Below are 27,369 nucleotides of genomic sequence, written 5' to 3'. Positions count from 1 at the left end.
ACACTCCAGGTCTTGTTCTCCCTCCTCAGACAAACAGGGATGGTAGCAGCTGACCCATCTGCCTCACAGGACTGCTGTGGAGAGCCAACAACAGAATCAGGGCAACAGGCTGCATCACACAGGCTTGGAGCGCAACAGGTTCAGACACCCAAGGTCACTTACTAGTTGCATGATTTTTAGGTTATCCCCTCTTGGGGGCAGCCTCAATTGCCTCTTTTGTAAAGTGAAGCTAAGAAAAGAGACAGGATGTGTACATGTATTTGTTTCCTTTGATTGCTGTGTTGTCGTGGTAGACTAGAGAAACAAATCCAGGGAGACTTATATGTGTATAAGAAAGACCTTTATATAGAGTAATTGTATATGAAGAAAACATCCCAGCCCAGTTCAGATCAGGTCCATAAGTCTGATATTAGCCATATTAGCCATAAGTCTGATACAATTCTATAAATTCCTCTTCAGACTCATGCAGCCATGCAATGATGCTGAATGCAGGAAGATCACGGGCCAGTGTGTGGAAGGTCTTGTGGATCCAGCTACGGTGGAAGCATCCCAGTGCTAGTGTGCATCTCCACGTGGCTCCTCCAAGCTCTGAGGCTCTGGATCCATCAGCATAGCTCCATGTGCTTGTCAACAGGAATGTCTTGCAAAAAGTGAGCGTCTGTCCTTCAATGAGCTATGTATCTCCATAGCGCCTCCAAATGAGGTCATCGAGCTGCAACCTGATTGACAGGCTAAACCCCACCCCTTCCTTCTTAATAGTCTCAAGTTGACAACAGATTATGTAACTACCACGGCTGCCACAGCAAAGTACCCCAAAGGGCACAAACAGCAGAAAAGCACCAGCTCACCGCTGTGGAGGCTGGGTATCTGAATCCTAGGTATGCACCGGGCTGTGCTCACCCTAAAGTCTGTGGCAGGAGACCCGGCCTTGCATCTTCCAGCTTCCGGCTGCCCTTGGCATCCCTGGTAAGCGTATGCATCACTGTAATCTCGGCCTCTGTTTGCACGGCGTGGTTGCCTGCCCTCTGTGTCCCTGGGTCCCTCGATGTCGCTCCTTTTCTTTGTGGAAGACTCACCCTTCTCCCTTCATTTCTGGGGACCTTAACTGATAGCATCTTCAAAGATGCTATTTCCAAAACAAGCTTTCATTCACAGGTACAGAACTGCACCAGGGGACACGATTCGAGCCCTAACACCAAGTATATGACACAAAGGAGACACTCAAATAAATGTTTGCTGTTTGGGATGCAAACTGAAAAACCGAAATGCTAGTTGTTTTGGATACAAAAGAGGACTTCAAAAATTTTTTAATTTGCCACTTGCATTTAGGGTACATTATTATTATTTTAGACAAAGGAGACGCCTTTCCTCCTAGAGAGGACAGCGGAGGAACAAGAGGCATTAATATTCAGAAAGGAAAGTAATGGCTCAGAGAGCAGCATAGGCCTGAGTCTCTCACTGCCGTGGAGCCAATGCCAACTCATAGCGACCTGACAGGACAGGGTCCAACTGCCCTTGTCAGTTTCCGAGACTGTAACTCTTCACGGGAGGAGAAAGCCTCAGCTCTCTCTCTCTCTCTCGGAGAAGCTGGTGTTTTCGAACTGCTGCCCTTGTGGTTAGCAACACAACGCATAACCACTACACCACCAGGACTCCCCAGATCTGGCTTCAAGCACAACCTTTGAATTAGCCGACTTAGGAGTCCAGAAAGACTGGACTGCAGCTCATCACCCTGAAGTCAGATGTCTTTATTTCTCCCAGGAGGATTATGGACCTGTGTTTACCTTGGACATAGTTGGGGAGTGGCTGTGGTCTTTGCAGGGGATGGACATGCTTCGAATTATATGTATGCGTGTTGGAGCCTAGTGAAACCCAAGACCTTTGGGGCCTGATACCATCATCCACCAGAGGAGCACAATACTTTCCCAGCTAGAAATCAATTTGGAGAATGCTCTCACAGTTGATTTGGGTTTTAAAGGCACAGAAGTGGCTGAAAAGAGATATAGGCTGTTGGTCCAGATACGCGCTAAGCCAACCAGACACCTCACTGCAGTAGCGGGCCCTCTTCCAAAGGCTCGTTACAGTGGGGGTGGGGGATGGGGGTAGGAACAGTGTCCTTGTGTCAGCTGCAGTGTGCCAAAGAGCAGCACAATGGTTAGCAAAAACCCAGAGGGTGCAACCAGAAACGCGGTGGTTGGGCCAGGCCAGGCGAGATGTTGGGGGCCAGCCTAACTGCTTTCAGAGTGTCAGCTATTTGGGGTTTGGCAAACCCTAAGATGCTTGCTGCCAAGCCCCCACAAGCCCCTGCTCCCCTGGTGTGTCTCAAAGGAAATTAAACCCACATGGTTCTGATTTGCTGACACTTCAGGCTCATCCAAAGGTGGTTTTGCAAGAGTGGTTTGGACACCAGGAGCCTGGAGAAGCTCTCGTCCGGGTTGTTATTTCTCATTGTGAAATGCAGACCTGTGCGCTTACATAATACGTGCCAGGCCTACAAACGTCAGGGCCCAGTTTTGCCTGGCCAAAACTGTTTGTCCTGGACCCACCAGAGACAGATCATCAGCAGATCCTGGAGAAGAGAGAGCCGTGGCTAGTGGAACACGCCATCTGGAAATGTGTCTTGAATACGGCCCTGCTCATCGGCGCTCTCTTCTCAGGTCCCCGTTAAGAAACGCAGTCATCAGCATCCACAGACACACGCACGGGGTGGCCTACGGCTTTCATCCTTTCCTCAGCCTCTGGCTAGAAAAACCCTGACTGTCAACATCCTGAAAGCCCAGGTCTGAGGTTGTGGGGCCTGCAGTCTCCGGGGCATTTGGCCATCACACGGATTGCTCTGTAGAATGTTCTGAAAGGCTCACCGTCTCTTTGGATGGAACATAGACCGGTGGCAATCCAAAGCCTACCAACCCAAAGGAAATAGGGGCACATAAGACACTTAGAAAGAACCAGCGACGTGGGTGTGACACCTGGGGTCCCCAAAGCCCGCCACACGGCAGCCATTGGCTAGAGAGATCAGTAGCCACAGGTCCGTCCCCACTGAGCCACAGGTTAGTTAACACGTGTTTCTCTCATCCCCTCTCAGGCACTGCGCAAGGGCTGGCCTGTCAGGATTCACCTGAGAAGCCCTGAGAGGCTGCTGTAAGTTCTGACGGATGGGGCTACTTTGTTTCTCCCCCCAGCCCTGGGCACTCCGTTGCTTCCACTTCTGCCTGCCTCAAGGTCTGGTGCCCTCAAATGTGCAGTCGGCGATTGATGAGTGAGTCTCGCGGAAGGCTGAGAAAAACAACTGGAGAATGATGTATCCCGCCCCGAGATTGCGCTCTCTGACTGTGGGCTTCTTCTTGGGATGTGCTACGCACCGTGTTCCCGCCTCCACACACGCTCTCCCTTCTCCTTTCTCTTTGTTTTCATTCTTTTTTAATCCAGGTAGCCCCAGTTTCCCAGTTCTCATCTCAGATAGATGGTGACTGACCTCCTTTCCTCCCTCCCCTGCACCCCAAATCCCATTTTAACCAAGTCCATTCCAACTGGTGAAATCGCGTTACAGAGTGGAACGGCTCTGTACAGTTCTCTTGGCTGTGAGCAGATGCAGACGGCCAGGCCTTTCTTCTGCTGTGCTGCTGGGTAGGCTGGCTCCAACTGCCCGGACCAGGCTGGTCATCATCACCAACCCTTGGTGTTCTCCTCCACCCACTGGATATATATTGATACTTAAATTAATGTACTGTTGTTCGTTTCCAGCTAGTTGACTCTGGCTCATGACAACCTCCTGCACAACAGGACCAGGGCTTCGAACCTGTCCATTCTGGTTTGATACCTGCTGAGAAGGTGCATTTCCATCCAGGAGAGAGTGCATCAAGCCTACATGTTTAACAGTGTCGCCGTGTGCTCCTTATAGATCCCCGGGCGAGTCTTACGTCTCAAAAAAACTCTTGTTAAACAGGTGGGTCCTGATTCAGTGCCTCTGGGGTGGTGCTTGCTCGTAGGTGCCATCTTGCCCAGGCTCTTCCTCTCCTTGGCTTACCCTCAACTTGACCAAGCACAATGCCCTTGGCTGGGAATGGGAAGGCAAATTGCAACTTCTCTGCAGAGGCTTGAACCGGAAGGGACTGTTCCCAGCCCTGATCCGGAGGAAACATCCCTCGTGGCCATTGGTAGGACTGAGGCCAGGGTTGTAGCTATTATTAAATCATGAAGCACGGTGTCACTGTCCCCTCCCTGCCCTAACCACCAGATTGCCGGCTGCTCTTAGTCAAGACCTCTGTCTGTCCCCATCCACTTCCTAGCTCTCAGCACTGAGGAAGTGACTCAGAATTGGTTCACTGGCCAACTTTTCGCCCAGGTCCTGCAGCTGGCTCGGCCACCACAATGGCCCAGTTCTGTGAATGGTCCAAACAAGGAGTTATTAGCATCGTCTCAGACACTTTGAAATCAAGGCCAATTGTTTCATTCAGTAAAGATAACAAAATGTTGTTGTTGTTGTTGTCGTTGTTGTTGATGATGATGTCAGCGGCCATCGAGTCAGCTCTGACCCAGAGTGACCCCTCGCACAACAGAGGGAAACACTGCCCAGCCCTGCACCATCCTGATCATTGTTCCGAGGTCTGAGCCCATGGTTGCAGCCACGGTGTCAATCCATCTGCCTTCCTCGTTTTCACTGTCACACCACTTCACCAAGCATGAGGTCTCTCCCCAGGGACTGGTCTTTCCTGATAACATGTCCAAAGTGTGGAAGACGAAGTCTCGCCATCCTTGCCTCTAAGAGCACCCGGGCCGCACTTCTTCCCAGACAGATCAGTTTGTCCTTGCCGCAGTCTGTGGGCCCTTCCATATACAGCAGCCAAACTCTCTGCCGTCCAGCCCATGCTGAGCACAGCAACCCCGGTGGGTTTCCCAGACTGTGACTGTTCACGGGAGTAGAAAGCCCAGTCTTTCTTCCTTGGAGCTGCTGGTGGGTTCGAACTGTCGACCTTGCGGATCACAGCCCAAGACCTAGCCACTGTGATTTCAATAGAGGCAGCATAAAATTGACATTTGAAATATGGTAAGCGTCTAAAAGATGGTCTAAATTGGGACCTTCTTGGAGAATGACAGGGGTGGCAGTAATCATTTTGCAAGAACAAGGAGTGTAAACCAGGGGAGTCCCAGACAGGCAAATTGGAGTTAAGGCCACCCCATGAGGGAAGACTCATTGCCCAGCCTTCCCCGGACAAGGATGGGTTTTACCTTCAGTCCAAATCCTCCTTTGTTTGTGTTTCCCGGCGGAATGCCAGTCTGTTTTATACACAGTGGCCGCAGTACCAAGGGATTAGCTGCATCCCGGCCATACTTAATTCACTGTTTCCAGGTCCCCAGTGCAAACCCAATCTCAGCAATTAATTTGGCCAGATCTAATCAGGCCCTCTTTACACCTGTTCCCCTGTTTAATTAGGTTCTGATCTCCCCTGGGGACTTAGGGGTACCTGAAACCATTACCTAGACCTGAGACTAGGGGGACAGCATCAGTCAGCAGCTACACTTAGAATGCACACGTGATGGATTAAGAGTTGTATGAGCCCCTAATAAATTGATTTTTTTTAAAAGGGAACAACAACAACAAAAGCACAAGTGACTTTTCTGAAACAACTCCAGCCCCTCGTTCTAGAAATTTCTCTCGAGAAACTGTGAACCTCTCAGCATGCTTGGAAAACTATCCCCTTTTCCTGTGACAAATTTTCTTTCATCTCTTCCCAGGGGAAATGGTGTTCCCAAGTGGACTTTCTTTCCGATGTAATTGCTGGACAGGAGTCAGCAGTGAAGGTTGCCCATCTAATTAACTGCGTCTGTTATGATTTATCAGGATAATGAGGTGGGGAAGAAAGATACTGCTTTTTCCCCCCTTCCCATATTTTGGTCTCCTTTTATAAGATGGCCCAACATTAATGATAAATGACTCCGTGATTGTTGGGGTGCAAATAGAGAGATAAGTGACATCAGTAATTAAGTCTCAAGCTCTCTTTGGTATAGCAGAGCCATTTGTCAGGCAATATTATCCAATTAATTAATTCCATTAGGGCTCCTACACTTCCCTGAATCCAGCCGTTCAACCATCAGCTCCAATAATTGGTATGGTACAAAAATAGAATGGTTCATGCACGCAGACTGAATCCAAAGGAAAGTATTTCAGCCACTACAGGAAAACTTGTGTTTGGATTGTGAGTGTGTGGAAGGGTCGCTGCCAGGCGTCCCCTCTTCCCACCACTGGTCACTCAAAGCAACCCTGCAGGACAGGACACAGCCGGTCCTGTGAGTTTCCCAGACTGTAACTCTTCATGGGAGTAGAGTTTCTGCTGCAGAGCGACTGGTGGTTTTGAACTGCTGGCGGCGCGGCTAGCAGCCCAATGTGTAACCACTACGCCAAAGGTGCCTGCCATTCCTAGCTCAGGCATCTAGAAGGAAAAAGCAGGGGGCATCGTAGTTGGCTCAGCTCATTTTCATCCACTTGGTCATTCACAAGCTCTCTGGTCAGCTGCTCCTCTGTGGCCAGGGAGAGGGCAAGGAGCCAGACAAAACGTGGCAGCCAGACAAGTGGGGGCTGTTGAATACAAGGGTAGTGATGGGGTGGGGCGTGTCCAGCATAAGAGCTCCTTCAGCCACACGGCCAGTTTCTATCTGCTGCCTTCTCTTCTCAGAAGGGTCCTCCTGTTCTTTCAATCTACCCATCTCACCCGGCTCACAATTTATGTTAAAACCCTATCTCTGGTTAACATCCCCTCACCCCCACCCCGGCCCGTCTGGTGCATCTTGAATTCAAATAGGCGTGTTGTTTTGGTTCGGTGCCTGCCATCGAGTGGACTCGCAGCTTATGCCCAGCAGAAGGGGACTGTTGTCCCCTGTCCCGTGCCATCCACACAATCACTGCCCTGTTTAAACATGGGTGTGTGTGTGAATCAGCAGCGAAGGTTCCCAAAGCAGACACTCTGGGTGAGAAGGGAAGAGTCTGCGTACTGGTTCTCAAACGGAGCCACCAGCACAATCAGGTGGGAGGCTTATTTAATAGGTCGTCGAAGGTCTGAGGTAGGACTCGTGAATCTCATTCCCAGCCTTCCTCCTGGAGTCCCCAGCTGGTCCAAATGGCTTCATTCATTTGGTTGCTAACAAAAGCATGGAAGTTCGAGTCTACCCAGAGGTACCTTGGAAAAAAAGCCTGGTCTTCTTCTTCTGCACAGTCAGCCTTTGCAGACTCTATGGAGCACAGTTCCCTGACAGGTGCAGGGTCTCTACCAATCAAAAGCTGCTTGGCTCAATGGCCACAGGTTCTGGTAACCTCCCGTCTGGTGGGAACACGTACCTTCCGGAAAAAAATAAAAGGTGGGCATAGCAACCCCCAAGCCACCACAGTACAACAAAGTGACAAATGGCTGGGACCTTATTGATAAAGACATACAATCCGAGCAATTCTATCTATTTCATTATTGCCATGTATGTCCGAGCCTGAGTTCTCCTCAGAAAGCAGAGCCTGTCCCAAGGGCGTCTGTGAAGGACCCTGAGTTTGGAGAAGGCTCCAGCGAAGGAGTGGTGGTCTGAGTGGAAGCCCTCCCTCCCTCTCTGCTCTCCGCGCACTCCTGGGGAGAAAGGACAGCAGGCAGGTGGAGGAGGAAAGATGCTGTTACCCATGTGGTCGTCAGCAGGGAACCTTATGGAGCTGGACACACACACCTTAGCCTTTCCAGCCTGAGAGAAGAAAGCTCATGCTCCCCCAGTGAATGGTGGGCCGTGGCACCCCCAGGTGTGACAGAATAGACATGCTCCATGGGGCGGTGGGGGAGGGGGTGGTGTTTCTGGGCTGTCATCTGCCCAGCAGTGGTTTGCCCGTCTTTTCTTCCACCACACCCCTGGAGGAGTTTAAACCGCCAGTCTTGAGGTTGGTGGCCAAGTGCAAACTATTTGCTCTATGCAGAGACTCTCCAGCATTACCTATAGACCCTGGTGCCCCTGTGGTCAAGGTCAGCCATGAGGGGTGTGAACGCACTCACACGTCCAGCCTGGGTGGCGAGTGAGAGAACGCAGCAGGGAAACAAAGTGCGGTCAGGTGACACCTGTACAAGGCTGGTTGATACAGCGCCGCTTGGCATCCAAGACAAGTCCAGAGGTCAGATATGCACAGAGGATGTTTAATGCAGCATGTTGTAAAATAGGAGAATCCAGGCATAAGAAATATTATATATTTAAAATCAGCAAGCATTATCCAGCTCAGGTTGGCATAATCACTCTTAGTTGGTAATATGAATCGGCGTGCTTGAATAGGAGGGTTAACCTTGAATTTCTCAGAAGAACATATCTGAAACCCATAAACTTTCCCATCTGCCTACTGGCCTTACTTCTGTAGACCGTTCACCATTTCTGTGCCGAAGACCCAGGACAAAGTGGCTGAGTAACGAATGCCACCATTTCAGGGCCATCGGATCCCGGAAGAAAGTCCATAGAAGGGTGACTTGCTGTCACCTAGTTTAGTGCTCGGGTTAACCTGTGGGTTGAAACGAACTGGAAGCTGGGGCATCACAAATGGATTGTGTGACCTACTGGCTAAAAGTCTTCCATTCTGTGCGTCCATCAGTTGGTGCCTGTTTGCAGTCACTTCTGTCTAATCTATCCATTTCCCATCCATGGCAAAGAGAACTTGATGGCATGGGCACAATCTTTCCTTTAGGTACCAGTGGGTTTCTGAGGTCCAGAGGAAGGGATTTTTTTTTTTTTTTTTTACAAAATAAAGGCCATTTAAGATAAAGAGATATTATTCAGGCAATTTACTGAATCATTACCGTATATTTCAACATCCACGTTGCTACAACGTTCAGTCATTAATAAATGAGTCATTCAGGTTATGGGTCAGCCCACATATGACTGAGGATAAAGGCCATCTGAAACGTCAGTTAGAATCATCAGGCAAAGGGTCCGGCTCACACTTCAGCTCAAATCACCTAATTTGCATACAGACACGCCTATTGCTCGGGCTCACATGAGGCCCTTTTCCAGGCTGTGAAATCCTGCTCTGAAGCCGGGAGGTATAGGTAGCACCTACAAATTCTCACCATTGGAAATTTCAAAATTATGCAAAGTAGTTTATACACCACTGTCCCATGCCACAGGAAGCCCCGGCAGCTATCATGGCCAACCATCCGCACTTGACATTTCGGCTTTTGCTTTATTTTAAAAATTTTTTTATTTTTTATTTATGTATTTATTTTAAATTTAAATCCAGCTTTATTTTCTACAAACAGCAGTGTGATTCTGTCTTTAAATGCCTTTGCAACCAAGTGTTAACTTTGCCTCTTTGTAATGGTTAAGTCTGTTCTGGGATTCTTTTGCCCCCAAAGCTCATTTTGTCCACACGGAACATCTGCTCTGGGAGTGATTCTTCACCTTTCTTTAGGGTATCTTGTTCAGCTCATCATCGACTATTTGGGCAGCGTCAAGATTACGCTTCCTCCTTCTCCGGTTCTTTCCATGTTCTGTAAACCAAATCTGCATTTGATGCTTGCTGGCATTACAGTCCTCCTGACGGGCTTCTCCTGGCTGTTCGTTCAAGTTTTCAAGAAGGTTTGCAGCTTTTTGTTTGAACTGACATAGGATTGCTTAACCGCACAGGAACCCTCTTCCACATTCAGTCTTCTTTTTTTTTTTTAAACATTTTATTAGGGGCTCACACAACTGTTATCCCAATCCATACACACATCAATTGTGTAAAGCGCATTTGTACATCGTTTCTCAAACCATTTTCTTTCCACTTAAACCCCCGACATTAGGTCCTCATTTTCCCCTCCCTCCCCGCTCCCCCCTCCCTCATGAGCCCTTGATAGTTTATAAATTGGTATTTTGTCATATCTTGCCCTGTCCGACATCTCCCTTCACCCCCTTTTCTGTTGTCCGTCCCCCAGGGAGGAGGTCACACACAGTTCCTTGTAATCAGTTCCCTCTTTCCAACCCACTCTCCCTCTACCCTCCCTGTTTTGCCACTCACACCACTGGTCCTGTAGGGCTCATCTGCCCTGGATTCCCTGTATTTTCAGTTCCTATCTGTACCAGTGTACATCCTCTGGTCTAGCCAGACTTGCAAGGTCGAATTCGAGTCATGGTAGTGGGAGTGGGTAGGAAACATTTAGGAACTAGAGGAAAGTTGTATTTCTCATCGTTGTTACATCGCACCCTGACTGGCTCTTTTCCTCCCTGAGACCCCTCTGCAAGGGGATCTCCAGTGGCATTTAAACATTCTGCTCCGAAGACAAGGGGCTGGGAGGATTTTCCTGACCCCCAGAGAGATGGTGACCTGCTTCTTCCTTGGTTCACTGCCCTGTTTCAATCCTCTCGTGATCGCAGAGAACGCGCCGCATCTCCTTCTCTCTGGCTCTCTCCTGCTCACAGCAATTGCAGTGGATGCTATGATCGCATCAACAGTGACACATACAGTCCCAGTGGGAAAGGATGGAATTTTCCAGAACAGGCACCGGCAGAAGGCGAAGTGAGGAGACGTTGCCAGGAGAAAAGATTCTTCCACACAGTGTCTCTAACTGGGCTGCAACACCACCGGACATTCGGATGAACAGTGAAAAGCTCTCACAACCGTGTTCCTGTTCTCCTTCCCCGAGCAAGCCTGCTCTTTCTGGCCCGTCAGCAGCCCTGCTGGCAGCGAGCATACAGGCCTGGCTTCTCGTACTGGTGGGCAGCGGGGCCTGCTGTTCTCCGCAAGACCTCGAACGGACACCAGGATTTCAGCCACCAGAACCTGTCTCATGAAGCCTACCTGACAGGGAGCAGAGCTGCTTCTCCCTTCTCTCATTGTCATGAACCTGGCTCAGAAGCTTGGATCAACTTTTAGACCAGAGGTTCCCAAACGTATCTGGTGCTGTGGTTACGCGTGGGGCTATGATCCACATGCCCAGCAGTCCAAACACCAGCTGCTCTACGGGGGCAAGACAGGGCTTTCTCCTCCTGTCAAGAGGGACAGTCTCAGAAACCCACAGGGGCAGGTCTACCCTGTCCTACAGGGCTGCTATGAGTGAGGCAGGTATGTGACTCCTTACACACCAACCCTGAGACATGGGGAAGAGATCAAACATCAAGTTCTGGGTGGCCTTGTGAAAACTAGTAAGGAGAAGGTAGGCTTTTGACAGCCTAATCACCTAATCCGTATACAGACACTAAAATGCTTCTCCACTGGTTATGGTTCCTTGCTTGAAGGAAAGCCAAGACTATATGTTCCGTTGTCTGTAGAGAGGGCGGGGGATTTTTTTTCAATAGTTAGAGACGAGTTTCCTCATCATGCATGCAATTAGTAAAGGGTTGGAGGTTCAAGTTTGCCCGGATGCGCCTCACAGGAAAGGTCTGGTGAACTTCTTTGGGAAACCAGTTATTGACAACCCTATGGAGCACAGGCCTACTCTGACATGCGGGGTAGGGGTGGGGGGTTGCCATGAGTCAGATTTGGCTTGGCAGCAGCTGGAAGAGTCAAAGCTACAGAAGCATGTGCAACCCAGAGTTCTGCCTGGAACACCAAAAACCACACCGTTTTACCAAAATGCTTCCCCCCAGGAAGGAAGGCGGTCGTCTTTGGCACGGACTCATTTCAAAGACAGTGCTCGGCTTCAGAGCCTTTGGTCCTAATGCTCCTCCACAGCGAGGCACACTTTAGGAAAAGAAAGCAGCCTGTCCTAACTTCTTCACCTCCCTCTCCTCAACCACCCACCTTAAAATGTAAGCAATAAACTGTTCGCTGTCGATCGGGTGACGATGTAGAGCAGACCGTTCGTTGCACACCCACCAATCCATGCACTCCCTGAGTGCCGTTTCATCTCCCTGACTGCTGTTCACACAAGGCAATATCGCGTATCCCACTTCCTTCCTGTTTTTCCCCGATTCCATTCTTCCTTCTTTGCTAACCCTTCTGATCTTTGTCCTAGGGGAAATGCTGCCCTTTTGAACTCAAATGGTTGATTATTCTGAGACGTGTGTACCTTGATAGAGTTAATATTCCCCTGACAGGGCTGTCGATTATTAGGCTGAAAATTGAGTCCTGAGGGTGAGTTCATTTCTAGACCTGAAGAGTGACCAAGGGCCATGGTCCCCGGGATTCTACCCATCTCTATCAGACCAGGACGTCTGGTCTATGCTTTATGATTTTGAGCTTTGTTTTACTTTTCCTTCCACTCTATCCAAGATCACCTAACGTGATCCCTTATAGAGCAGTTGATAATGGTAGCCGGGCACCATCTAGTTTAGTTTTCAGGTCCCGTTATATTCCCTTTGGCAGCCCCTCTGGGAAAGCACTTTGTTCAGCTTGTCCAGTTTGTCTCCAGGCTCCATGTAAAGCCTTAATGATATCCCTTTGCAGACTCTCATTATCTCAGCATCACCTCGACCAAGCCTTGTGGCACAGGGCCTAAAAATCTCAAATACTAATTCCAAAGTGTCAGGAAAAATCAGTTTGCGCTACATGGTCACTTACATGCTTCTGTGATGCTGAACACTATGCACTGACATTTCACATACTAACAGAGTCATTCAGTGGACTGGTTGAAGGAAAGCTTCCAGACTAAGACTGGGAAGAAAGGTTTGGCGATTTACTTTTGAAAACTAACCAGTGAAAACCATGGATCCTCTCAGGTTGGAAGACATTCAAAATATACAGCAAGATGGGTCTACGGTATATCAATGGTCATGAAGATGGTCATTCTGTTCTCCTGCACACAGGGTCCCCGTGAATAAAAGCCAGCTTGATGTTAACAAGCAATAACAACAATTCCAATGTGAACTCTTTTTGACAGTTATCTACCACCTTTGGTGACAGTATCAGCACACTTCTGGGAAAAGGATGATGTATTTCATTGTGTTCCCTCTACAGGATGGAAGTAGGGAACACTACAAAGCAATGAGACACCACAACTCAAGATAAAACTTGACCAAAGACCCAGACAGGGAAGTGTAGTTGAGAGTTATTGGGAGAGTTCAACTCGTAGTTTTCAACAGTGATCACATGTTAGTTCAATGACATTTGTCCATTTGCCTCTAGTATTGAGATTCTGTTAAAATGTTTTATATGCTGTGTTAGTCTGGGCTGGCTGGAGAAACAAATCCAGAGATATTTATATATATTTAAGAGAGAACTTTATATCAAGAAGTAATACATCAATAAAACATCCCTTCCCAGTCCAGATTAAGTCCATAAGTTCGATATTAGCCCATAAGTCCCATATTAACCCATGAACTTCTCTCAGTACTCATGCAGCACATGCAATGATGCCAAATTCAGGAAGATCACAACCCGGTGGGTGGAGAGTCCTGTGGATTCAATGGCAGTGGATGGATCTCCAGGGCTCTGGTTGCCATCAGTGTGACTCTATGTGGCTTACCAACAGAAATGTGAAACAGAGAGAGAGTTCCCAGAATCCTCATGAGAAGGCCATGCCCAAATGGAAGTGTCATCAGGCTGTGACCTGATTGACAAGCTAGACTCCACCCCTTCATTCAATATCCTCAAGCTGACACAAGATTACGTAACTATCATGTATGTTTAAAATCTTTGATAACTTTTTCATTAATAAGTAAAGTGATTTAAACATATAACTATATTCTGACTTACTCTAGAGACTAAGAAAATTTAAGTAGAACCTGTATAGAGACTAAAAGACATTGATTGAGACAGAACATGGGGATACTGCTTGGTTTAAAGTCAGAAAAGCTGTGCATTTGGGTTGTATCATCTTGTCATACTTATTAAGCTGTATGCTGAGCAAATAATTTGAGAAGCTGAACTACAGGAAGTCGAGCAAGGCATCAGGGTTGGAGGAAGACTCATTTAACCACTTGTACATGTTACAGCCTTGCTTACTGTAAGTGAAGAGGACTTCTTTTTTTTTTTAATCATTTTATTGGGCGCTCATACAACTCTTATCACAATCCATACACACATCAATTGTGTAAAGCACATTTGCACATTCATTGTCCTCATCATTCTCAAAACATTTGATCTCCACTTAAGCCCCTGGCATCAGCTCTTCATCTTTTCCCCTCCCTCCCTGCTCGCCCCTCCCTCATGAACCCTTGATCATTTATAAATTATTATTTTGTCATGTCTTACACTGTCAGATGTCTCCCTTCACCCACTTTTCTGTTGTCCATCCCCCAGGGAGGAGGTTATATGTAGATCCCTGTAATCGGTTCCCCCTTTTGCCCCCAGCCTCCTTCTTCCCTCCCGGTATTGCTACTCTCACCACTGTTCCTGAAGGGATCATCCGCCCTGGATTCACTGTGTTTCTAGTTCCTATCTGTACCAGTGTACATCCTTTGGTCTAGCCGGATTTGTAAGGTAGAATTGGGATCACGATAGTGGGGTGGGCAGGGGGTGGGGTCGGAAGCATTTAGCAGAAGAGGACTTCAAGTACTGACTACAACTCCATGAAGTTCAAAGACTATACAACCTTCTATAAGGGTTACACTTCAACAAAAATTCTGACAACTAGACCAACAGCATAAGTGAAAATAAGATTTATATAAGTTATCTAAGATTTCATTTTACATGGATTCATAATCAGTGCCCATGGAAGTAGCAATCAAGGACTCAAGGGGCACATTTCATTGAACAAGTCTGATGCAAAGATGTCTTTAAAGTTCTGAAAAGAAGCAAAGATGTCACTTTGAGTGCCAAGGTGTGCCTGACCCAAGCCATGATCATTGCACGGGCCTCATCTGCATACAAAAGTTGGACAAAGAATAAGGAAGTCTAGAGAAGAAGTGATGCCTTTGAATTATGATGCTGGGAACGAACATTGAACATACCTCGAACGTCCAGGTGAACCAGGAAAACAGCTTTGAAGAAGTACAGCTAGAATGCTCCTTAGAACCCAAGATGGTAAGATTTCCTCTTAATATATTTGGGCCATATTATCAGGAGCGACCAGTGCCGGGAGAAGGACATCATGCTTGGTAGAGTAGAAAATCAGGGGGAGGGGGGTGGGGGAAGTGGGGGGTGGGGGTGGGGGGACAAAAACAGGAAGACTGTCAGAAGATCGTTCGATATAGTGGCTTCAACAATGCTTGAAGCATAGCAACAATCACAAGGATGACATAGGACCCAGTCGTATTTTATTCTGTTGGAGACAGGAGCTCTCTATAAATCAGAACCAACTCGATCCCACCTGACAACAATATTCTTTTATTCACCAAGTAGTTGAGTGGCTATGATATGCTGTCCACTCTACTCAATGTAGGACATAGAAGGAAATACAAACTGGCACACGTCTTACATCATGTAGATAGCATGTTGTTGTTGTTGTTGTTAGGTGTCACTGAGTCAACTCTGACCCCAGTCACCCTATGCATGGCAGAATGAAACACTGCCCGGCCCTGTGCCAGTCTCACAATTGTTGCCATGCTTGAGCCCGTACTTGCAGCTGCGGAGTCAATCCATCTCATTGAGGTCTTCCTCGTTTTCACTACCCCTCTGCCTTACCACGCATGATGTCCTTCTGCAGGGACTGGTCTCTCCTGGTAACATGTCCAAAGTATGTCAGCTATCCTTGCCTCTCATTAGCACTTCGGCTGTACTTCTTCCAAGACAGATCTGTTTGTCCTTTTAGCAGCTCATGGTATTTCCAATATTCTTCTCCAGCACAATAATTCAAATGCCTCGATTCTTCTTCAGCCTTCCTTATTCAATGTCCAACTTTCACATGCATAAGAGATAGCTGAAAATTCCAGGGCTTGGGTCAGGTGCACCTTAGTACTCAAAGTAACATCCTTGCTTTTCTATACTTTAAAGAGGTAGTGCAAAGGTTAATGCGTTTAGTGCATAGGCACTGCACAGGTTAATGCACTTAGCGCATAGGTAGTGCTTAATGTGCTTAGCTGCAGTATAAGCTCACCCAGAGGTGCCTCAGAAGAAAGGCCAGCCATCATCAGGAGTAAGGACCAACTCAATGACAACTGGGTTTGTTTTAGTTTGGAGAGGGGTTTTAAATAAGGGACCACACATCCCTTCTCCAAGAGGTTCTCATTTGTACTCAGAGTAGCTCTGCAATCCCACACGCTGACTGGCAGGATAGGAGAGTGCCGGGTCACAGGGGTTTCATTTGTATTTCCTGATGGACAATGATGTTGACAGTGTACTCATTTGCCATCTGCTTGTTCACTGTGCTCAAGGGTCTGTTTACAGCTTTTGACCACTCTTTAATATTACAACATTGTCTTCTCTTTTGTTGTTATTGTCACCGAGTCCATTCGGATTCATGGCGGCCCGTGTGGGCAGCGCAGAGCTGCTCTATACGCTTCTCAAGCCTGTGAGCTTTGGGAAACACACCACCCGGCCTATCTTCCCAGGCACCTCTTCATGGGTTCAAATTGCCAGTCTTACAGCTACTAGTAGAGTTCGTAACCATGTGCACCAGCCAGGGACTCCAGTCCTCAAAACCCCTTGTTTGGTTACATTGCGTGCTTCTTTGATACTGATTGCTGAGCCTTCTCTAGGTGCCCTGCCCTTTGTCCAATATACAACTCCTAAAAATTGGCTCCCGGTCTGCAGTTTGTCCTTTCATTCTCTTATCACACTGTCTTTTGAAGAACAGAGATGTTAATTCTTAGGAAATCCAATGTATCAGACTTGTTTTTGAAACTAACTCCCACGTCACAGAAGACTGTAAGCCGGGCCAATGTCACTTGTCCCCCTTACAGAACCTCTCAGGGCAGTGTTTAGATCCTGTGGGTAAGGAATCTCGAGGGTTTTTTAAGGCAGTGGCCCTTCTCTTTCTCTTGTATTAATTTGATTTTTAAACGTTTTATGTATTAATTTTTTACCCTTGTATTTATGGAATATAACACACACAAAGAAAAACATACTATATGTACTTGCACAGACCATCAATCAAAACAGTGACAGGATCCCATGCATGTAGTTCTTTCTCCTCCTCCTCCTCCTCCTCCTTCTTTCCTTTTCCACATTGTCCCTCGTTCCTGAGATAGTCAAGGTTTATTGTGCCAACCTGGTCGATAAACACATGTGGGGTTAATTGAAGGGCGGAGAGATAAATGGCTCGTTGAGCCTTGCCTTTCTAGTTCTCAGGTCTCTTGCTCTCTGATGGTCGGACCAGGGTGCAGCTGCCTTAGCCAGTTCCCTGCTTCAGCTGGCAAGGCTCACTTCCTGCAAGACATCCCCGAGGAGAAGCCACATGGACCTAGCCTGATTCAGCCCTGGGTGCTGGAGCAGCCGTGTGGAGACCCCTGCCAGGGCTGAGATGCTTACACACTCACTGATTCAGCTTTCCTCCTACAGTCGGCCTCATTGTGTGTGTTTTATGAGACTGAGGAGGACTTTGTAGATTGGTGTTGGACTTATGGGCTTGGACAGCACTCGATTGGGATGCTTTCTTAATGTACACTTACCCTTGTATACAAGGTCCTCTCTTATATACATATGAGCTTCTGTAGATTTGTTTCTCTAGTCTACCCAGGCTAACCCACTTCCTCTTTAGGCCCCCTCCTCTCCTCTTTACAGTCACCCCACCTCATCCCACCACCACTCTTGTCCACAGCAGTCTTCAAAGTTTTTTTCCTTCAGTGTGAAAACTTTTCCGCCCCTATTTTTGTTTTTTCTTTATAACAACGGTGTCATAGAATATTTATCTTTGTGAGAGCAATTCATTTGGGTGACATGATGCCTTCATATTTTGTCCATGTCATGAGGTGTTTTACAAACTCATCGTTGTCTTTAGGGGTGCATAATATTCCATAATCAAGCAGTAGCCAAGGGGTCAGAGTATGCATTGCACTGGGTAAGTCCGCTGCACGAGATCTCCTTAAGCAGCAGTCGCCCGATTCCTCACAGTAACAACATGACAGTGGTGAAGTAGCAATGAAAGTAATTTTATAGTTGGGGTGTCACCACAACATGAGGAATCGTATTAAAGGGTCGCAGCATTAGGAAGGCTGAGAACCACTGTATTAAAGGGTTGAAAAATAAGGATGTTACTTGGAGGACTGAGGTGAGTCTGAGCCAAGCCATGGTGTTTTCAGCCATCTCATAAGCATGTGAAAGTTGGACATTGAATAAGGTAGACCTAAGAAGAACCGATGCATTTGAATTTTGGTGCTGGTAAAGAATGCTGAAAGTACTATGGACTGTCAAGAAAACAAACATCTGTCTTGGAAGAAGTACACCAGAATGCTCCTTAGAAGCAAGGATGACGAGACTTTGTCTCGTGTAGTTTGAACATGTTGTCAAGAAAGACTAGTCCCTGGAAAATGCTCGGTAAAGTAGAGGTGCAGTGTAAGAGAGGAAGACCCTCAACAAGATGGATTGATGCTGGCTACAACAATGGCCTCGAATATAAGGACAACTGTGAGAATGGTGCAGGAGTGGGCAGTGTGTCGTCATTCTGCTGTTTGTGGGGTCACTGTGCATTAGAACTGACTCCACAGCACCTAACAACAACAATATGCTGTCATGTGTATGTACCGCCGTTGATTACTGCTTTCCTCCACAGACAAGGTGTTTCATTGTTTCCATCGGTTTTTGCAATTATAAAAATTACAGTGATAAACATGGGTCTGTGGGCATATATCTGTTTGTGTTTTTCCTTTATTTCTTTAGGTTATATACCAAGTAGAAAGATTGCAGGATCATAAGGTATTTATATTCTGATTTTTTTAACAAAGCACCATACTGTCTTCCAGTGTGGGTCTGTGTTGGGGGGGTGGGTTGGTGTCATTTCTCTGAACTCTCTTCCTCACCCAAGGTCATGAGTATTTCTCTTACATAGTCTTCCAAAAATATTACAGTTTCACACTTTACATTTAGATTCATGACTTACGTATTCCAAATCCATCTCCGTGAAAGTTCTGAGGTTAGGGCAAGCTCACCCACCACATGGAAAACTCTAGACAATGTTATCATTTTGACTTTCAATCATCAAACACATACTAAAGGGCTCGAGAGAACGATACTGCTGTATCAACCCAGGTATTTTCCATTTCTGTTTCTGCCTTCATTATTGATGTCCCTGCTTTCCTGCAGGTGTCATTTCTAATGTTTAAAGAGCTTTCTTGGGCAATGCAATTGTTGGCAGTTGAGATTCTAAGTCTTCCTAAACCTGAGACTGTCTTCATTTCACCTTCATTCTTGAAGGATATTTTCCCTGGAGGTAAAATTGTGGATTGCCAGTTATTTTCTTTCCGAATTTTTCAAATGCTCCCTTGCCTTTCAGAGTAGCCTGTATTCGTGTCACTTAGGTTCCCCATAAATAATGTGTTGGTTCTCTTTAGTGGCTTTCAAGATTTTTTTTCTAGTTGCTTACTTTTCAGCAGTGTGATAATGAGCATGGGTTTCTTTGAGTTAATCCTGTTTGGAGTTCTTAGAATTCTTGACTCTATAGGTTCATGACTTTCTGTATCATAGTCTTTCTCCTCTTGGTCTACAAAGATGACAGGATGGTTAGACTTGTTGGTTTTCCCCCACGGATAGCTCAGGTACTGTTTGTGGTTGTTTCTCTGTATTAGTCATAGTGGATCTTTCCTATGGCTCACTCTTGAGATCGACTGACTCTCCCTCCGTGCTCTCCATTCTGCTATGGAGCCCATCCAGTGAGATTTTTATCTTGGTTATAGTATTTTGGGTTCTAAATCTCCCCCTTGGTTCTTCTTTGTATAAGACAGCCTACTTCATTCACCTCAGTAATGTTGGTTCTTACATACTGGAGCACTGTTAAGCTAGCTGCTGTCACCCCGTGGCACAGCGGCACTGGCATTTGCTGATTGTTCTTTCTTGGACAAATCGAGATTTTCCCGACTCTTCACATGCGTGGGTACATTTGACTTGTGCCTTAGACATGTGATGATTATACTACAAAGCTCTCGAGCTTGTCTAAATCCTATGGAGAACGTGGATGTTTCTGTTTTAGCAGCTGTCTTCATGCTGTAAAAGTATCACAAGCTGGTGTTCTTAAAGAATAGAATCCCCCCCACCCCCACCCCCGGCACAAGTCAGGAGACTCGCAGCCCAAATTCAGCCGCTGACTCTCAGAGAAGGCTCTCTTTTATCAGCTCTGGGGAAGGATCTTTGTCTGTTTCAAATTCTGTTCCTCAGTTCCTTGGTGGTCTCCACGTAGCATCTACTTTTCTTCCCCCTTCTGTCCTTGCTTGTTTCTGTACCTATCCTTCTCTGAGGTGGCCTCATCATAATAAAGAAAACCCTATTCCCTGATGGGGTTGTCTCCACAGGCATCAACCCACTGCCATCAAGCGATTCTGACTCACAACAACCCTGTAGAGGGTTTTCAGGGCACGCGGACCATCTCGTCTTCAGTGGAGCAGCTGGTGAGGTTGAATGATTGACTGCCGTGTACCTGACAGTTGCCCACCAGGGCTCCTAATTCCTTATGGGACCAGTTAGCTTCATCGTCCTCCCACGGAGCAGCAAGTGGACTTGAGTCACCAAACTTGCATTTAGCAGCCCAATGTTTACCGGACAGACCCGCCGGGGCTCGGGGTAAGGATTGACAACGCATATTTTTGAAGATCACAATTCCACTCATAACAGAAGGGAATCGTCCTGGTGAAGTTCAGGTCAGAAATACCAATCAGCCTTCTGTGGGTTTGGTCCTGTTCTGCTTTCAAACCCTGAGGTCGTGCCCTGCACATAATGCCCTGGGTGCATAATGCCCAGCCGCCAGTCTGGGACCTGGGAGGTGGTCTAGTTTGTAGTTCAGTACACAAAGTCTACAGCATGCTGCTTAAAGCCGGGTCCCAACTTGTCCATCTCAGGGCTGAGCCCAGAAGTTCACAGACAGTTTTATGGGGTTGTTTTCTCTCATTCTGCTTTCTCTCTGGGACTTTCCAATTCCCAGGAGCTTAACATTTTGGTCCTCTGGCCACGAGACTGGGCTTTATTTAGCCTGCTCTGCCATGTATTTCCCACAGTTGCCCTTGTCCTTTCAAACTACCCACTTGTGGTATTTCTTTTACACAGCACTTCGTAACTAAGACAACCTAGCAGCAGTCACTTACGAAGGAGCTACGAGTATGCACTCAGCAGGAGCAGCGAGGATCTTTGGAAAGCCTTAGAGGGCACCCAGGCCAGTGTGGGATCAGGGAAGCTGCTCAGCAGACAGGTGCAGGGAAAGTGCTCTAGGGAAAGGGAAAGGCGTGTCTGTAAGCCAGAATGGATCTAGAACATGGCCAGGGTGCTGCAGCAAGTAGTCTAGACTGGCCAGGATATGAATTCTACTGGCTCTTGAGATCCCAGCACAGAAGATAATCACATTGCATTATTAGACAGTACTGGTGAACTATTAAATTCAAAGAAACTCTCATTCCACTGGAAGCTGCCATATTGATAATACTCATTCATTGTATGAGCTTGGCAGCAAGCTCTGTTGTGTATGCATACACTATTGGATGTGGTGATAGCCTTTGGTGCCATCAAGCTGGTTCTGCCTCGTAAGGACCCCATCTCTGTACCAAAGAACAGATCACTGCCTGGTCACGTGCCATCGTCACAGTCACTGCCATGCTGGATGGAGTCCATCGTTGCAGCTACTACGTAACACATCTTGCTCCTTAGCCTTTCTCCTTTTTGATGCCCCTCTACTTGACCAAACAGAATGCCCTTCTCCAGGGACTGGTCCCTCCTGATGACATGACAAGGTACATGGGATGAAGTCCCACCATCCTAGCAGCCTGGCTCTACTTCTTCTGAGACAGATTTGTCTGTTCTTCTGGGCCCCCACAAAAACTACTGCTGCAGAGTCGGCTCTGACTCAAAGTGACCCTACAGAACGGACTAAATAAGCTCTATTCGGTTTCCAAGGTGGTACACCTTTACTGAAGCAGACTACCACATCTCCCTCTAGTAGAGAGCTGGCAGATTCAAATGGCCAACCTTTTGATTACCAGCCAAGCTTTTAACTACTGCAGCAGCAAGGCTCCCGATTCTCCCAGCAATCCATGGTATATTCAATGTTCTGTACTGTGTCTGTCTGGGTAGACTAGAGAAACAAATCCATGGACACACATACGTGTATAAGAAAGAGATTTATATACTTACCTGGCAGGGGAGATACCATGATCATGAAGGTGGTTTTCCCAGGGTGAGGCTCACCCATTGCACTCTGGGTGTGCTGACCCCTGCGATTTCCCCAAATGTGGGAAACTTGACTGCACAATTTGTGGTAGTGGGGGACTGCGTTCGTGCTATCCCCTGAAAAAAAAAAAAGAAAGAGATTTATATATAAGAGGAATTAGACATTGAGAAAACATCCCAACCCAGTCTAGTCCAAGGCCACAAGTCTGATATTAGCCCATATGTCCGATACCAATATATAAAGTCCTCTTCAGACTCACAAAACACATGCAATGAAGTCAAATGCAGGACGATCACAGCCTGTGGGTAGAAAGTCTTTGGGTCCAGTGGTATTGTAAGCATCTCAGCGCTGGCAGGGGTCTCTCTGTGGCTTCTCCAGTTTCTGAGGTCTGGTTGCGTCCATGTGGCTTGTCTTCTGCAACGTCTCCCAAGAAGTAGCAGAGAGAGAGAGAGAGAGGTGTCTTCTGCCTCCAAGAAGGAAGTACCAGATTTCCCAGAATCCTCAAGAGAAGGACATGCCCACAGAAGTCTCATTGGCTATCTCCAGATTGACAGCCTAGACTCCACCCCTACACTCTTAATCCTTAAATTGACACCAGATTAGGTGACTACCACATGCACCAGCATGATAATCCAAATGCCTCTATTTTCCTTTGAACTTTCTTATTCAGTGTCATGCACTCACATGCTCCTGAGGCAACTGAACATACCGTGGCATGGGTCAACTGCACCCCCATCCTCAAAAGAACATATTTGCTTTTTGACATCTCAAAGGAGTCTTCGGCAGCAGACTTGCCCAGTGCAATCCGTCATTTGAATTCCTGACTGCTGCTTCCATGGGTGTTGACTGTGGATCCAAGTGAAAAGAACATCCTTGACAACTTCCATCTTTTATGCTCAGGTGGAAACTGTACGATGCTTGTATGATGTTGTCCATAATACTAATAACCCTGCGTGATAATTTCCTCAGACCAGTGGAATCTTCTTTGGAATGAGCATGCATATGGATCTCTTCCAGATGATTAGCTGATAGCTGTCTTCCAAATTTCTTAGTATAGGCAGGTGAGTGCTTCCGCATTGCACCTGTTTGTGGAAACATCGGAATTGATAGTCCACATGTTCCCAGGGCTTTGGTTTTTACCAGTTCACGTCAGTGTAGCTGGGATTGCTGTCTGCATCTTGGTCATATGCTACCTCCTAAAACGGTTGAACATCAACCAGTTGTTTTTGGTACAGTGACCCTGAGTCTACCTTCCGTTTTCTTTCGTTGCTTCCTATATGTTGTTGTTAGGTGTCATCGAGTCAGCTCCAACCCTGTGCACAACTGAAGGAAACACTACTCCGTCCTGCCCTGTCCTCACAACCGTTCCCGTGCTTGAGACCATGGTTGCAGCCAGTGTCAATCCATCCCAGCAGGGGTCTTCCTCTCTTTTGCTGCCCCTCTACTTTTCCAAGCATGATAGCCTTCTCCAGGGACTGGTCTTTCCTGACCACATGCTCCAAGTACGTGAGATGAAGCCTCACCATCCTTGCCTCTAAGCAGTGCTCTGGCTGTACCTCTCCCAAGACAGACTCGTTTGTCCTTTTAGCAGTCCGTTAGACTGTCGATACTCTTCTCCAGCACCACAATTCAAATGCATCAATTCTTCTTAGGTCTTCCTTGATTCAATGTCCAATTTCCATAGCACACGAGGCAATGGAAAATACCATGACTTGACTCAGGTGCACTTTAATCCTCAAAGTACCATCCTTGCTCTTCAGTACTCTAAAGAGGTCTTGTGCAGCAGGTTTACCCAGTGCAACACATCTTTTGATCTCTTGACTGCTGCTTCCATGAGCACTGATAGTGGATCCACACAAGGCACAGAATCCTTCCTACATAGGATCCTTCAATAGTACAATCACAGCTTGGGCGTTTTCTTCAGTTCTTTCAGCTTAAGAAATTCTGAGGGTGTTCGTCCCTTTTGATTTTTTACTCTGTTTCTTTGCAGATTTCATTTTACTTGTAATACTTTACTTGGTCTTCTCAAGCCACACTTTGAAATCTGCCTAGCCCTTTACTTCATCATTTCTCTATTTGTTGTATTTAGCTACTCTACACTTAAGAGCAAGCTTTAGAGTCTCTGCTTGGTTTTTGTTTTTCTTTCCTTTCTATCTTTTAAATGATCTTTGTTTTCTTCAGATATGATGTCTTGGATGTCATCCCACAACTCATCTGGTCTTTGGTCATGAATGTTTAATGCGTTACATCTGTTCTTCAGATGGCCTCTAAATTCAGGTGGGACATACCCCAGGTAGTACTTTGGGTCTCATGGACTTGTTTGCATTTTCTCCAGTTTCTTCAAGTTCGACTTGCGTGTTAGTGATTGATGATCCTTCCTGCAGTTAGCCCCTGGCCTTGTTCTTATTGATGCTATTGAGCTTTTCCATCATCTCTGCCTACAGATGGAATCAGTTTTATTTCTGTGTATTTTATCTGGTGAGGGCCTCAGTACTGTCTCCATTTGTGTTGTTTAAAAAAAGGTATTTGCAATGAATTAGTTGTTGACCTTGCAACAATATATCTTATGTTCTCTGGTGGTGTTTCTTTCACCAAAGTCTTATTTTCCAATCGTTGAACCTTCCCCTTCATTTCCGCTTTCACATCCCAATCACCAGTAATTATCAATGCCTCTTGATTACATGCTTGATCCGTGTCAAACTGTAGAAACTGGTAAAAAAAATCATCAGTTTCTTTATCTTTGGTATTCATAGTTGGAAGAGATATTTGAATAATAGTTATATTAACTGGTCTTTCTTGTAGGGATATAAATGCTAATCTAGGATCAATGTTGATGTGTTATTTTTGATGATGAACATGACATCATTCCTCTTGAACTTGTCATTGCTGGCACATTAGACCATATGATTGTCCAATTCAAATTGGTCAATACCCTGCCCATGTCCATTTCAGTCCATTGATGTCTAGGCTATCAGTCATCAAGGACTCCATTTCATTGTGACAACTTCCAGCTTCCCTACATTCATACTTCATGCATCCCACACTCCGGTTACTAACAGATGCTTGCAGCTATTTCTTCTCAGTCTGAGCCGTCCCACATCAGCAAATGTCAAGTCCTGAAAGCCTTACTCCATCTGTGTCATTAAAGTCCACTCTGTTTGTGGAGGCTGCTCCTCCCCAGTCATATTTAGAGCACTTTTCAGCCTAAGGAGTTCATTTACCAGCACTCTATATCAGGTGATATTCTGGGGCTATTCCTAAGGTTTTTACTGATTTTAGAAGTAGATTGATAAGTCTTCTTTTCTAATTTGTCTTAGTCTGAAAGCTCCATTGAAATCTGTCAACTATGAGTGACCCTGTTGGTATTCAAAATACTGGGTCATAGATTCTAAACCTACAGTAGCATTGAAACCTCTACATTATGACAAATTAGCAGGAAAGTGGTGAGCTGAGTATCTACCAAAACCTGTTGGGCCCAACATCAACCTCATCCTGGTCCTAGGATAATATACATCCGAGGAGACAACCTAGGGACAAATAATAATACTCAGAGTATCAGGGTGACAAGCAAGAGTGCAAGCTTATCAACAGAGCACACAGAAAGAAGAGAGGTGGTTCCTGAACATAGCCAAGAGAGTCAAGCCAAGTTCAAAGACTATTCAACCATTGGGGGTGGGAGGGGTGCTCTAAAATGAATGTGGTGATGAATGTACAATTCTCCTTGATATGCTTGAACGATTGAACTACTGAATTGTGTGATATGTAAATAATTTGCCAATAAAACTGTTGGGGGAACAAAAGACTATTCATAATGTTACTGCCTCGAGAAACTGGATTCCTCTTGAGGCTATGAGAGTGACAAATGCCATTTCGGGTCAGCCTGTGAGCCTGAAGCTGCCCTTCTACTATCAAGGTATTTTGGATCTTGTCGCTTTCTGGGTGCTTGCCATCTTCAGACAACTATCACAAAAAGTGTACCAGTGAAGAGCCATTCCTTGGCCTTGAACTTCTTCATGATGGCAAAAGCAACCAAGCTGAAAGCCACGGGTAATATCTACTAAGGTGTGAGGGATGGAGCAACAAACCACCATGATATCATCGTTTAACCTGCCTCTAGACACCGGTGGCAGATTGTGCTTATCATTGCTGTCCTACAATTTGCCCAGACCTCAGTACGGAGATGGGAGCAGCGGTGGTTCAATGATAGAATCCACCCACAGCATGAAGGAGACTCAACTTTTAAAACAGTTTTAGTGACATAATATTCACATACCCTACCATGGAATGGTTTGTGCAGCCATCACCACAAACAAGTTTAGAGCACTGTCTTCAAGTTTCCACTCATGGTTATTAGTGCCCCATGGGTCCCCAACCTCCCCTGCCGTAACCCTAAGGAACCACCTATCTAGTTACTGTTTCTGTAGATTTACCTATCCTGGACCCCCCCCAAAAAAAAAATCACTCCCAACAACAATAGCAAAGTAAAATAGAAAACATCAGTCCTAAATAAAGCAAGAAATAATAAAAGTGAAAACAAATTTTAAATGGGCCAAAAGGAAAACAAATGATAAGATGCTAAACTCTAACATAACTCTATTTGCATTAGGAGCCCTGGTGGTGCAGTGGTTACCCACTGGGCTGGTCACTGTGAGGTCAGCAGCTGGAAACCACTAGCTGCTCCACAGGAGAAAGATGAGTGTTTGTTCCTATAAAGACTCAGAAACCCCCAGGGGCAGATAGTTCTACCTTCCTTTAGGGTCCCTAAGAGTAAGAATTGACTCAATGGTAGTGAGTTTGATTTTTTTTTTAATATTTGAATTAATTTACTTTCTGATACTCCTATGTCTGACGACAAGGCTATTCAAATACCTGGTCAATAGTCTAAGGGAATTCAATGGAGGCTTGATTTCCATGGGGACTCTGAAATGGATTTTGGGCTTTCAGTGTCATCCATAGCCTTCTGCAAACTGGGTGCTCAGAATTTAAGCTCTAATAAAATTCCCTCCTGTGACCTTGAATTTCATTATTTACAATCCTTGGATTACAAGGGCTTTTGTGCTTCTGCCAGGTGGCCTTAGCTGACCCCTCCCTTCTGTGACTGCTTGTTTTAAGATGCGCTTTTAAGACCCCAGATGCTCTTCTTTCTGTTGGCCAGACACCATCTGATCTCTTCACGCCACTTTGCCGCAGCACCCAGGTCTTCAGTGACCCTTCATGAAGCTAAGTATTGAGGAGGGCCGCACCATAAGAACGGATTGTTCCA

At 46.3% G+C, this 27,369-nt stretch overlaps 1 non-coding gene and 1 pseudogene across 1 annotated transcript; one reads left to right on the top strand and one right to left on the bottom strand.

Moving 5' to 3' along the window:
- LOC101660298 overlaps positions 1–27,369 on the bottom strand; it is a 140,394-nt pseudogene that overhangs the window by 93,257 nt on the left and 19,768 nt on the right.
- Positions 22,062–22,225, top strand: LOC115873685. Its single transcript, XR_004048570.1, has one exon. It is a non-coding gene; the product is annotated as a U1 spliceosomal RNA (small nuclear RNA).

Source organism: Echinops telfairi, unplaced genomic scaffold (assembly GCF_000313985.2).
Source record: "Echinops telfairi isolate 266 unplaced genomic scaffold, ASM31398v2 ScPeMD7_7469;HRSCAF=8507_0, whole genome shotgun sequence".
Lineage (NCBI taxonomy): Eukaryota > Metazoa > Chordata > Mammalia > Afrosoricida > Tenrecidae > Echinops > Echinops telfairi.
Note: the sequence above shows the minus strand (reverse complement) of the source record. Positions and strands in the feature narration are given on the sequence as shown.